Raw genomic sequence first — 14099 nt, forward strand, 5'->3', positions numbered from 1 at the left:
GCTCGAGAGTCTCCGGGTTGTCCTTGGGCTGCTCTAGCCCCCCAACTCTCCTTAGAAGTGGGGTGGCACGGCAGTAGGAGCCCCAAAAGCTGTAAGGAATGCGGAGGAACAGTTCCCAAAGGGAAGGGGGACACAGACCCTGGTCCCAGAAATTGTGGGAAAGGGAGGCTGGGTAGATGGAAAGACAAAGCTACAGACAGGAGGGGACTGCGACAGCCGGCCCACTTGATGGGGAGACTCTGAGGGGCTTGAAGCAGGGAAGTGCCCTTGTGAAATGTTTATTTTCCAAAGACCCCTGGGGTTTAAATCCCAGCAAGTGGAACTCCTGTGATAGGCAAATTGCCTACCGCCTCTGCATCCTGCTTTCTTCTGGGGAATGGAACGATGACCTTGTCTTCTCGGGATCTGCTGTGAGGTGCACGAGAGTCCATGAGGTTCGCGGGGTCGTGATGGGGTGACCCTCTGGACAGGGTCAGGGCAAATGTGTTAGGGCTTGATGCCCAGGATCTTGATGTGTATCATAAAAGAAACTAAGCTCTTTATACCTTGGGCTGGCAGCAGGTCCTCAGGCTGTAGGTCAGAGAGTAATGCACACAAAGTGGGTGCCAAGGAGGGAGAACCACCCACCCCAGAGGGCTGGACACACAACACACACACACACACAGCCTGGGGGACTGTGGTTTTCGAACCACCCGTTTGGAGGGACTTCCTGCGTGTTTTATCCTGTTAGCTGAATTAACACACAAATGGACAAGTGACGTGAAGTTTCCTGCCAAGAAACCAAGAATTGAAGACCACGGTAATGACACAAGCGCCAAGAAATCAGAAGAAAATGGCAACACCAAGCACCCCCAGGATGCAGAGAGTCTCACGGCCACAGCAAGAACCCAGCAAATCAGACTGAAGAGAAGCCAACCACCGCCGCACACGCACATCTGAAAATACCCAGACTCTGGAAACGGACTTACATCCATGTTCATTGAGAATGATCTTTGCCTTAAGAACTCTGCTATGAAATATTAGCTAGTGTTGGTGGCTTGCCTCTTTCGGTTCTAGAAAAACCTAATTGGGAGTGGGAGATCAGCAATTTGTACAGATAGGCATGCACAAGCTGAAAGGTTTGGCACAGTCTATAAAGGGGATTATTATTACTTTTTTAAAATTTTATTTATTTGGGGGCACCTGGGTGGCTCAGTGGCTTAAGCCTCTGCCTTCGGCCCAGGTCATGATCTCAGGGTCCTGGGATCGAGCCCCGCATCGGGCTCTCTGCTCAGCAGGGAGCCTGCTTCCCCCTCTCTCTCTGCCTGCCTCCCTGCCTACTTGTGATCTCTCTCTCTCTCTCTCTCAAATAAATAAATTAAAAAAAAATAAAATAAAATTTTATTTATTTGACAGCGAGAGAGGAAACACAAGCAGGGGGAGTGGGAGAGGGAGAAGCAGGCTTCCCGCTGAGCAGGGAGCCCGACATAGGGCTCGATCCCAGAACACTGGGATCATGACCTGAGCCCAAGGCAGACACTTAATAACTGAGCCCCCTAGACCCTCCCAGAAAGTGGATTAGTGGAAGCTGGGCTGGCACAGAGAGAGGGGTTGGCCGTCCCTGCAGCCTCCATCCAGGGAGGGTGGTGGTAGCGGCCGGTGGAGATTCCAAGCGGTTGGGTTGACAGAACCTCTGGCAGGTGGAGGTGAGAGCGTGGCAGGGGTCACACCCCGACTCCAAGACCCTTGCCAACCTTCCACAGGCAGCTGGACACCTGGTCTGGAGACTCAGATCTGAGGGTCTTCAGCATTGACAGGTAGGAAACTTAGTGCTCACTTAGACTTGGAGCACACCTGACACTGACCCTGGTTTTGCCCGTGACCCACTGTGTGACCTTGGGTAGATGACATCACCCTTGTGCTTTAGTTTACTCATCTATAAAACAGGGCATAATAATAGGGCCTCCCTCAGAGGGTGGTAGGAATTAAATGAGAGTCTGTAAAATCGCACAGCACCTTAACACCCAAGCAAAGGAGGTGAAAGTTACCGTGGCTGCTCATAGGACCAGGAGGGAGGGAGGAGCAGAACAGGTGCGGCGGTTGGTGGGGGGGGCAAAGCAGGTGAAGGAATGGGTGGGGAAGGTAGGAGCCAGAGGCGAGGGCTGGGCTTGGTGGAAAGAGCTAGGCTTGGTGGAGAGGCAGGGAGGAGATCTCCTCTCCCCCTGCTGTCCTTTGTCGGGTTCCTGGGAGGCTGCTGGAGGTCACACAGTCAGGAGGTGGGCTGGGGGAACCAAGGCTGGCTGGTTCCAAAACCGGTTCCCAGCAGAAGCTAGATGGAGCAGAATAGCAGGTACCTAGGGTCCAGGGAGCTGGTTTTGCTGCCCAATTCCTCACTTACGGGCTGTGTGTCCTCAAGTCACTTATCCACTGAGCTGATTCCCCATCTGTAGGAGGAGATCATATCCCTTTCCTAGGGTTTGGGGAGATTTGAATGAAAGCCTGCTTGGGGAGGGACCTGAGGCTTGCCACCCCCACACGGTTGAGTGAGCTACAGCCCTGGCCTGGATCAACCCGGAGGGGAAGAGGGCACCAAGAAGGCGAGAGACTGGAGAGGGGCACAGAGCTCTCTGCCTGCCCAAGAGCCTGCTGGATACATTGCAACGAACCAGAGAAAGTCTGGTTTGCTGCTGGTGGCGGTCGCTCACACCTATGCTCAAGGGGGCCTTGGAGCCAGACTGCCTGGGCTGGCATCTCATTTCTGACCCTCCCTGTGACACTCAGCTGTGTGCTTCAGTCGTATCAGCCGTAAAATGGGAATCCTTAGGGCACCCGCCTCTTAGCGTGCTTTCAGGAAATAAACGAGTCCGTAGGGTGTGTTTAGAATGCTGCCTGGCATATCAGCCCTGAAATGGTAGCTGTTTATTGGTACTGAGTCCAAGAGAGCTAAGGAAGGACTGGGTGCCCCTCCAAGCCCCCAGGATGATGGTCCAGATCGGTTCTTCCTTTTTTTTTTTTTTTTAAGATTTTATTTACTTATTTGACAGAGAGAGAGATCACAAGTAGGTGGAGGGGGGGGGCTGCCTCCTGGCGAGCAGGGACCCTTTGATGCAGGGCTCCATCCCAGGACCCTGAGATCATGACTTGAGCTGAAGGCAGAGCCTTAACCCACTGAGCCACCCAGGCGCCCCCAGATGGGTTCTTTGAAGGAAGGCTCACCGCCTGCACCCCTCCTGGGCAAGCAGTGAGACAGGAGCAAAGCATGCGGGTCCTCAGTTTGGCAGGGTGCCAGGCTGGCCTGGGTGGCAGCGACTCCCAGGCTGAATGGTTGGTTGCCCTGTCCCTGGCCTTTGTCCGATGCTGAAGCGTCTCCTCTTTCCTGGGCCGCCTGCCTTCCTTTGTTGGCTTAGGGGGTCAGGACCCGCAGCCACCTGCATTATTAATGCTCATGGGGAAGGCTGGAGCCCCCGGGGAGGGGGGGTTGACTGCGACTGTAGGCCATGCCAGAGCGGAACCGGTGTGGGTGCTGCTAAGGGCTCAGCGTTCCAGGGGCTGCCAGATCTCCCGGGAGGGGACAGAGACGCCTGGAAGCCCCTCTTCACTGAACCCGCCATGGGCGGGAGCAAGGGCAAAGAGCCCCAGCGCCAGGGCGGACCCGAGAAGCAGGTCTCCGGGGAAGAGGAGTCCGGGTCGGCCAGCGCAGAGGGCGCGCCCTGTCGGGAAGGCCGGCAGGGTCGCCTTAAGGCCCACAAGGCCAGACCAGTCTTGGAGCCCGCCACTTCGGTAAGCCACGGGACCCCTGGTGGCCGCCGGAAGTCCGCCGCAGAGGGGACCGGCAGCTGCAAAGGGCCAGGGGCTGGGCCGCCACCGGAGCCCCAGGGGAGACCAGGCAGCACGTGGCATCGGGGACCCTGGTCTCCGCACCGGGACAGCCCTGGTTGGCGCCTGGAGAAAAAGACTATCCCCGGAGAAGGGAGGACACGGGAGCTCTGCCGCCGCAGGAAGAGAGGAAAGAGGCGGAGAGCCCTGGCTTGGCACGGCTGCCGAGAGACCCGGAGCCTCGATGTGGACCCCTCCTCGGGTGGAGATGGGAGCAGCTCTTGCCTGGACAGCGAAGCCCGCGAGGCCCAGGAAAGCGACAGCCAGAGCGGTGGGGCCCCGGGGCCGTGGCCGAAGCCGGAGGAAACGGACACGTGCTCTGGAGACCCCCAGACTGGGTCAGAGCCAGCGCTGGAACCCGGCAAGCGCCCCAGCAGCGACGGTCGGAGCAGCGACGGCGGGGACAGCGCCGAGCCCCGGAGCCGGGAAGGGTCGTCAGGGGTGGGACCCTGGGGAGAGAGCGCGGATTCCGGGACAGGCACGGAGTCGAGCCTGCAAGGGGCCGGGCCTGGAGGGGGCCCACGGGCAGCCCCGGGAGCGGCGAGCCGAGCCCCTGAGGCCGAAGAGACTGAGCCGGGCAAAAAAGCCAAGGCCTCCAGCCCCCACGAGGACAGTCGCACGTGCGTCCCCCGGAGCTCGCGGGCTTCTCGGGACCCCAGGCCGGCCCGGGACGCAAGGGTCAGTGAGTTGCGGCCGGAGGCTGAGCCGCAAAGCGCCGAGCCTGGAAGAGCCGAGGCCTCGGGCGCTAGGGCTCGGAGCCGCCAGGTCGGAAAGGCGGTGGGGAAGGTGCAGGTGGCGGCGGGCGAGAGCGAATCCGGGGTGGGCGGGGGAGACAGGCCCGGACACCCAGCGCCGCTGGCCGTGCTTGTGGCGCTCCGCAGGCTCCGCGCGAAAACCCCGCCAGGCCCAGCTCCCCAGGCCGCGGCTCCGCCTCCTCGCCGCACCGGCCCTACGGAGAGGCTCCGGCGCGTAGTGCGCGCCCTGGGTCTCCTGCGCTGGCTGCGGCTGCGACGGCCGACTGGCGAGGGCCGGGGGACAGGGCCGCGGGCGTGCGAGGGGCGGGGCCGCGGGCCGGGACTGCGGCGGCGTCTAGTGCTGCGCCTGGCCGGCGTAGCGGGACTGGGGGGACGGTCCAGGGCTCTCCCTAGCGGCGACTCGAGCTCCCCACAGTGGAAGAGCTCAGCTCCGGAAGACCCTTCTGAGGATGAGGACTGGACTCCGGATCCCAAGTTCGCGGTCGTGTTCCCCAGGATCCACAGGACTGGGAGGGCGTCGAGCACTCGGAGCTCAGACGAAGGGTCCACGGACGCCCCGCCCGGGGAGGGGCACGTTCGGCCTTGTGCAGAAGCTTCGGGGGACAGTGATGGGCGCGGGGCGAGTGGAGAAAGTGTAGCTGGGCCCCGCCGAGGCTCTCTCCTCGGCCGTGCTCCCCACCAGGAGCCCCCACTCGATGAGAGCGCCTCCAGCAGCAAAGCGGAGCCCGAGACCTTGGGGGCTCAGGCTCCCGTCCACTGGGCTCAGATCTCCGAACCCCACGAGGACCCTGGGCTTGGCACTGACGCGCTGCTGCCCCGACTCACCTTGGAGTCCCGCCTGCCATGGGAGAGAAGCCCGAGTCCCCGCAGGTCCCCGCGGGAGCGGTGGGAGCCAGAGGATGAGACCGAGGAGGCGCTGGAGAGGGACCTGGAGCTGAGCCTGGGGCCGGGCCTGGAGGCACCACCCTTCCTGGCCGCTGACAACAGGAATCTTGGGATAGGCCTGGAAGACACGGAGGACCTGGCTCGGCTGCGGTGAGCGGGGCCAGTTCCAAATCTGTCGTGTCTGGGTCCCACACTTCCTCATATCCCTTATAAATTGTACCCTTAGAAAGGACTGTGCTTTTTACCAAAGGTCTGGCTGGAAGAGACGGGGGAGGGGTGAAAAGCAGGTGCCCCTGCCTGGGACTTGCTTCTCCGACTGGCACAAAGCTTCCCTCTGGTCAGTTACCCATAGAGTGCGGAACTCACTTAGCAGCCGGGCCCTGTGTTATGGTCAGGGCCCACAGAGGGGGCCTGACCTGCCCAAAGAATCTCTGTAGCCAGTGGCCGCGCTAACCCAGGACCTCCTTCTGCCCCCGATTCCCTGCTCCGCTGTCCTGCCGTCGCCACAGACCAGTGTGTGACAGCTCTGTACTGCTGTGCCTTAAGAAGAGATTTCATCTGGGACGAATCTACGTATGGGGGTACATGGGGAGGGTTGGGGGGCTGGAGTCCCTGTCCTCTGGGATCAGAGGGCCCTCTGGCACTTCTAGAACTTCTTCCTTCTCCTCTGTGGGCTGGGTGCTTGAAACCTCACTGGGGACCTGCAGAGTGGGTGGGGGCCGGGGGCCGGGCTGGGGAGCACCGGAGCCCCACTCCATCCATACCCCTGCTTCCTTCATGTTCTGACGAGAGCATCTGCTTCTTCCCCCAGACCTTTGGAGAACCTCTTCTGCTCTCCCTGAACCCCCACCGGCCCCTGCCTCTCTTCTCAGCTGAGGTCCTGGCTAGCTACCACCCCAAGAGGGCCCTTAACACCACCCCGTACGTGACTTCCCCACCAACCCTGTGCTCACCACCCCGTCCACCCCAGGCGGCTGAGCCCCAACATGTCCCACTGTTGAGATTCTGGGGACTGAGGGACCTTCTACACCTAGGAGGGCCCAGATGCCGGTCTCTGACAACCTTCTCATTCGCTTCCTTCCCTCCTCCCTCAGACACATCTTGGCCATCGCCGCATCAGCCTGCAATCGCCTGTCTCGGAGCTCTGGGCAGGGAACATGCTTTCTCCTTGGGTGAGTGATGGTGCCCCGCAGAACACACAGGCCGCTCTGAGGGCTGGGAGGCAGGGGACACGGGGTCCGCATTTGAAGCTGCAGGTCTGGTCCACTGCTGGGCAGCTGTGCTGGGCTTCGTAAGGGCTGTGGTCCTGGCTAAAGTCATCCACGTGTCCCTTGAATGTGGCATCTTGGAGACTTCTTTCTCCTTGGTATCCATGCCCTGGGTCTGTCTCCTCACATTTCCGGGGTGCGGGGGTGGGCGTGTATCACTTCCGGGTGGGCATACCCCACTTCCTGGGCTCCATGGGGGGTCCTCTGTGCCCCTTCCTGGAGACCCTGTCAGCCCCTCCTGCCTGCAGTGGGCACAGCGGCTCAGGGAAGACAGAAGCTGCCAGAAAGATTGTGCAGCTCCTAAGCAGCCTGGAGCAGGAGCAGACACGGGACCGAAGATGTCACGTGACGAGCAGCTGGCCTTTTTCCAGGGATCCAAAAGGGACCGTCCTTCTCCTTTGGGCCAGGAGGGTGGTCTCTGGGCCTCTGGCTTCTTCTTAGGGGCAGCCCCAGGCATCGCCTACCGTGGGTCAGGGCGAGGTGGGGTGGGACTCCCCTCTCCATGGAGGAGCATAACCCCCAGGCACAAAGTGTCCTCGGCTCGGATGGCCGATCAGTGGGTGCCACCGCCATCCCCGGGGTCCTCAAATACGTCTCCCCCACATAGCTGGATGGTGTCCTGCCCGTGCTCAGCAGCTTCGGCCACGCCAAGACAGTCCTCAATGCTAACGCCAGCCGCTTCGGCCAGGTCTTCTGCCTCTGCGTGCAGCAGTGAGTGGCAGGGGTCCTGGAGGGCACGGGGCCGGGGGCGGCACTCATGATCGGTTCCCTTTACTGGGAACTGAGGTGCTGCCCTTGGGTTGAGCCCCTAGTGTGTCCCATTCTGAGCAGGTCCCCTAGGTTGCATGCATCCTGGACACTACCCCCCCTCACTGTCCTGTGCCCACAGTGGGGTCATCGTGGGAGCCTCTGTGTCCCATTATCTGCTCGAGACCCCAAGGGTGGTGTTTCAGGTAAGATCCACCCCTATGGCTCCCCTCTCCGTGGCTCCCAGCACGGGAAAGAGGGAGGGACCACTGTAAGGGGTTGTGGTCACTCAGCACCCCCAACCCTGCCTTTCCCAGGTTTTGTCCTTGCTTCCCCTGAGGCACAGGACCGGACCACTGCTCCCCCTAAGCCGGTCCTTCTCTCCCAAGACCCAGGCTGAGCGGAGCTTCCATGTTTTTTACGAGCTGCTGGCGGGGCTGGACCCTGTAGAACGGGAGCAGCTCTCCCTGCAGGGGCCAGAGACTTACTCCTACCTCAACCAGGTGGGGGCAGGCCCACTGGGCGCTGAGTGACCGGGCTTGCCCAGGGAAAGGTCTTGGCGTGGGGGGGGAGGGGCGTGCTAAGGAGCGGCCAGCATAGAGGGGAGCCCTGGGCGGCCGGGCCCAGTCCCCTCACCCCTGCTGCACTCTGCAGGGCCAGGCCTGCTGTCTCCAGGGCAAGGATGATGCTCAGGACTTCGAAGGACTGCGGAAGGCCCTGCAGGTCCTGTGCCCCGAGGAGGTGACCGCCGCCTGGGCTGTGCCGGCCGCCGTCCTGCCCTTGGGCAATATTTGCTTCTCGTCTTCAGAGGTGGGCTCCAGCTGTGGCCCGTGTGGATGCTGGATCCTAACTGGACGTTAGGAACTGGATTGTATAATCAGGGCAGCAAGGATAGCAAACACCCGTAGGTAGATCACAAAGCCCGGGGCTGCCCCAGGGCCGCTGGAGAGCGGGCAGATGCTGTAGGTGAGAAAACAGGCCGGGATGGTCTCTGCCGCCCCCAAGAGGCAGACCTGCGCTAACGGAGCAGCTCGTGTGTACCCTGCACCGTGGGAATCGCTTTCTGTATGTTTCCCGGGTCTGTTCCGGGCGTTTCTCCTTTAACGAGACAGTGGAGGGGCGTCTGGGTGGCTCAGTCAGGGAAGCGTGTGGGATATGGCGGGTCCGCAGCAGGCCTCTCCCCGCCCCCTCCCTTCTCTGTCCAGCGGGAGTCCCAGGAGGTGGCTGCCGTGTCCAGCTGGGCCGAGATCCACGCGGCAGCCCAGCTGCTGCTGGTGCCACCTGAGCGCCTGGAGGGGGCTGTCACCAGGAGGGTCACGGTGAGCGCTGGGCTCCTCAGGAGGTGGGTCCCACTCCCCCACCCCCTCCACCTCCCCTACCCCCAGCCTCCCTCACCCCCTCAGGTTTGGCATGGGCCCACATGGGCCTCAGGCCTGTTGTTCCACGTGTTCCTACCTCCTCTGCCCTGCAGGAGACCCCGTATGGCTGGGTCTGCAGGTCTCTGCCGGTGGAGAGCGCCATTGATGCCAGGTGACCCCGGGGGTGGGAGGGAGCCATGGCCAGGCCTGGCACTCTGGCACACAGGCTCACCCAGCCTGCCCACAGGGACGCCCTGGCCAAGGCCCTGTATTCCCAGCTTTTCACCTGGCTTCTGGAGAGGAGCAACGCACAGCTGGCGGCTCCTGGGGAGGGAGAGCACGTGGACACCATCACTGTCGTGGACGTCCACGGCTTTGAGGTTCGCCCTTGGGACAGGGCCCGGGACAGGGTGCCCACCTCATCCTGATCATTTGTGGAGTCAGCGCTTCCTGAGAGGGGTGCTCGGGAGCCCTTGCCCGCCTAGCCCTGAGTCGGCATAGGGGCTGCCGCTGTAGCGTTTCTGCCCCGCTCTGTCCAGCCCCGACATCGCCTCTGGGGAGTTCTGTTCTACTTGGCTTTGCAGAGTCTCACAGGAGCCTCTAAGGTGGCAGAAGACAGAGGCCCTAGGATGGATCAGCCCACAGCCTCCCCTCCCAAGCCCCAAGAGGAGCAGGAAAAGGGACAGTCCCCTTAATGGCCTGGGTTTTCATAAACTCTTCACCCCTTTCTAGAAGATCCCACCTTCTCAGGGCAGGGAGAAGGGGGCTAGAGCAAGAGAAGGTGGCCTCCACCCTCGTTCCCAGGTGGGCACTGTTCAGTGCCCCCTGCTCTCTCCTTTCCAGCATGCCCTTGGTGACTATGCCCTCTCGGGGGTGGGGGACTGTAGAGGACTGTGGCAAGTGTGTGTTCAAGAGCGAGCCAAAGCTCTCTGTACAAAGCCGTATGGAGTGCGGGCTCTGCGGGGCTTGCAAGTAACATGCTGGGGGCCACAGAGAAAGGAACCTGTAATCCCTACAGGAAGAATGCTGGAAGGCTTCTCGGAGGCAGCGGCCTGGAGCCCTGCTTATGAGGATGTGGGATTCCAATAGCCAGCAAACTACTAGGTCATAGGAACAGACGCCTTCCAGACCACAGGATGGCTGTGACCAGAGGCCTGAAGGCTCACAGTCGTGCTGAGGCAGAGGGAGGGATGGGGGCTGAGGGGGGCCTTCAAACTTGACCCTGTCAGCCCCAGGGCACCACTCCTCCCTGAGTTCCAGGAGGGGAGTGTGCAGGCTCCCCCCACCTCCCCGTGCCCCCGCAACTGTGCAGGTGTCCATGTCCCTGCCTCTGTGCCCCCAGGCCCTGCGGGAGAACGGGCTGGAGCAGCTGTGCAATGACCTTGCCAGCGAGCGCCTGCGGCTCTTCTCCAGCTGCTGCGGGCGCAGGAGGAGGTACGGGGCGCTGGCCCGGGCAGGGGCCGGGGGCACCCAGGCCTTCCAGACCAGGGGCCATCCTTGGGAAACGGAGGGTGCTGAACTGAGAGCTCTGCCCCAAAGCCCCCTGGCCCACCCTCTCAGCCCTCCTGGGCCTCATTTTACTCATCTGGACAATGGGAGGCCATCCCTGCTCCGGCTCCAGGGAGCTCCCCCCACGCATGTGGGCGTGCTCTGTACCTGGCCCCGCGCTGGCTGTTCCCAGGAGTCCTGTCGGCGAGAGCTGCTGGCCTGGGTGCCCCTTCCCCAGCCTGTGCGGGACACCGTCTGGACCTCCTCGTAGACCAGCCCCACAGCCTCCTGAGGCTCCTGGATGCCCAGACGTGGCTGCCCCAGGTGAGCCCCGAGCAGTGGGGGCCCTGGTGGCCAGTCTGGGCCTCTGAGAGGAGCCACAGGTGATGGGGGCCAGAAACCCTGCCCGTAGTCTCTCTGCACAGCTTGGGTTCAAATCCTGTCTCTGGGTGATCCTAACCTCTCTGGGGTTCCTCGGGTCCTTGCTACAGAAGGGGCAGGGTGGTGGGGACAGTACAGGGCTCATGTAGGGCTGGTGGGGTCCCTTGGGCCTCCAGCTAATAGGGAGCAAGCCTCAGGGCCGTGGCGCCCCCATTCCACAAATACTTATTGATCATCCTGGAGGGATGCACGGTCCGGGCTGGAGCACCTCGCGCTCAAAGGCCTGAGGGAAGCCCGTCCCTCTTATCAAGCCACAGACCACACCTTCCTTCCGAAGTGTCGTTACCACCACGGCAGTCACCCCTGCTACTCCAAGCCCCAGCTGCCCCTTCCTATCTTCACCGTGAGGCATTACGCTGGGACTGTCACCTACCAGGTATCAGGGTGAATCAGGGAGAGACTCCTGGGTGAATCAGTGAGGGCGATGTGGCCAGGGGGGCCCCTCCCCAGAGCTGACTCTCCTGACAGCTAAGAGGAGTAAGTGAAGAGAGGCCCCTCCCAGGGCTTGACCATGTGTTTCTACCTACGCCCTTGGCCCTGCACAGTCCCCGGTGTGATTTATTGCGTTCTGGTTGAGCACGAGCCTCAAGACCAGCAGGGCTGGGGCATACTCGTGGGACTTGACTCTGTAACCTCCGGGTGTCTGCTTCTCCTCCTGAGCCTTCGTTTTCCCATCTGTAAAATGGGAATGGGACTCTGTCCTATAACACTGTTGTGAGGATTAAATGCGGTAATGGGGAAGTGGTCAGGCAGGTGCCTGGCACATGGTAGGTGCTCACTGAAGGTACTTGCCTTTCCCCCTTCAGAGTTTCACGGGTGACAGCACACCCGGGAGGTTAACTGCTGAGGGGTGGGGTAAAGGGTAAAGGGTAGGACCATATGGCTAGTTTGAGGTAGAGCAAGTCCAGTAAGGCTTCTTGGAGGAGGTGACCCGTTTCGGTACACAGATCAGTTATACCTCTGCTCCCCCCTCAGAAAACTCTAATCACATTTTAAAAAAGCCGCACACACAAGGAGTCTGAATAAAGAAAACCACAAAACTATATGGAAGCTCACAAAAGGAAGTCTTTTTTAAGACTTATTTATTTGAGAGAGAGAGAGAGTGAGAGAGAGCATGAGCTGGGGGAGGGACAGCAGGAGAGAAGCAGACTCCCCCACTGAGCAGAGAGCCTGATGTGGGGCTCGATCCCAGGACCCTGAGATCATGACCTGAGTCGAAGGTGGACGCTTAACCCACTGAGTCACCCAGGAGCCCCCCCAAAACTTTTTTTTAAAGTAATCTCTACACCCAACATGGGGCTGGAACTCATGACCCTGAGATCTAGAGTCACACGTGTTTGCCTAAGCCAGCCAGGCACCCCACAAAAGTTACAATTTTGATGAAATCCAGTCTGTTTTTTTATTCGGTTGCCTACACTTTTGGTATCCTATTCAGGAAATTGTTGCCAAGTCCAATGTCACGGAGCTTTCTTCCTACGTTTTCTTCTAAGAGTTTTAGAGTTCCAGGCCTTAAATTTAGGTCTTTGATCCATTCATTTTGGGTTAATTTTTATATCTGATATAAGAGTCCAACTTCATTCATTTGCATGGGGATTTCCAGTTTTCCCCAGAGCCCGTTAGCTGACAGACAAAGGTGGCCCTTTATTTAGCCCAGTGGGGAGAGGCTGGATTATGTGACAAAGGGCCCGTCCCCAGCCCAGCCTTCTCTCTTTGGCTTCCCCTCCACTCCCCACATTGTCTCTTGCAGGTTCACAAGTTTGTAAACAGAAACCGGGATCATCTTGACTCTGCTGCGGTGGCAATGCTTGCCCAGAGCCAGCTCCAGGTACCCCTGCCAGCCCTCTCGGAGCCCCCACCACTCCACACTGTGTCCCCCACCTTCTGCCCTGGACGCTCTTGCCCCAAGGGGTAGCCCCTGCAGCTTGGACCACGGGCTGAGCCTTCCGGGGTCTGGATGCTGTGGACTGACCCACCCTAGCTCCCCCGGGTTGGGGATGCAGGCTGGGCTATGGACAGGCTTGGGAAGCAAGCCAGCTCGGCCTCCTCTCGCCCCACAGCTGGTGGGCAGCCTGTTCCGGGAAGCAGAGTCCCAGTCCACAGCCAGGCCGGGCAAGCCCACACTGGCTTCTCGCTTCCAGCATTCCCTGGAGGACCTTCTAGCCCGGCTGGGCAGGTGAGACAGTGCCACCCATATGAGACCCCAGGGACTCGGGGGCTGCTCTGTTGCCCACATGACCCACACCCCCCCCTTCCTCCGTCAGGAGCCATGTCTATTTCTTTTTTTTTTTTTTTTAAAGATTTTATTTATTTATTTGACAGAGAGAGATCACAAGTAGACAGAGAGGCAGGCAGAGAGAGAGAGAGAGGGAAGCAGGCTCCCTGCTGAGCAGAGAGCCCGATGCGGGACTCGATCCCAGGACCCTGAGATCATGACATGAGCCGAAGGCAGCGGCTTAACCCACTGAGCCACCCAGGCGCCCCACCATGTCTATTTCATTCAGTGCCTCAGCCCCAACCCGGGAAAGGTGAGCTTCCCTCCCCTTCCCCTGCCCTGCACCTGGCCCCAGAGCCTTCCCAACCACCTGCCCTGCCCTGCTCAGCAGCTCCCCCTGGCCCCCCCCCCCCCCACACCCCCCCCCCCCCCCCCCCCCCCGCAAGCTCTCACTGGCTCTGTTCCATGGCCACAGCTTCCAGGCCTCTTTGATGTGGGACACGTGGCAGAGCAGCTGCACCAGGCAGGCATCCTGGAGGCAGTACGTACCCGCAGTGCCAACTTCCCCGTGCGCCTGCCCTTCCAGGCCTTCCTGGCCAGGTAGGGTCCCAGGATGGAGGCAGCCAAGGGCCCGGACACAGGACCCATAAGGACGGCCCCCTGGAGTGGCTGGCAGACCTGGGGTTCCTTCAGGGTGGAAGTGGACCCTCTTTCCTTGGGGCCCTGAGCCTGGCCTCCACCCACCTCCTCTCACTGCTCTCTCCTCTCCCTCTGTCCCTCTGACCTTCCCTATTGGTGAACCCCTCCCTGCCCATGTCTCCACCTGCCCCTCCGCCATTCAGCAAAGCTCAGCTGGGGTCTGGCACATAGTAGGTGTGTTGCAAATCGTTGAATGACTTAGGGGCTGGGGGTCGGACAAGCGTCGGGGGAGGTCCTCACTGTGCTTGTTCTGACCTCAGTTTCCCCCTCCTCGGGCCAGGTTCCGGGCTCTGGAGACGGAGGCGCAGGGAGAGTCCTCTGAGAGGTGTGGTGCCATCCTGAGTCAGGTGCTGGGGGCCAAGTCACCCCTCTGTCACCTCGGAGCCACCCA

This window comes from Enhydra lutris, unplaced genomic scaffold (assembly GCF_002288905.1).
Source record: "Enhydra lutris kenyoni isolate GAN:26980312 unplaced genomic scaffold, ASM228890v2 scaffoldscaffold75, whole genome shotgun sequence".
Lineage (NCBI taxonomy): Eukaryota > Metazoa > Chordata > Mammalia > Carnivora > Mustelidae > Enhydra > Enhydra lutris.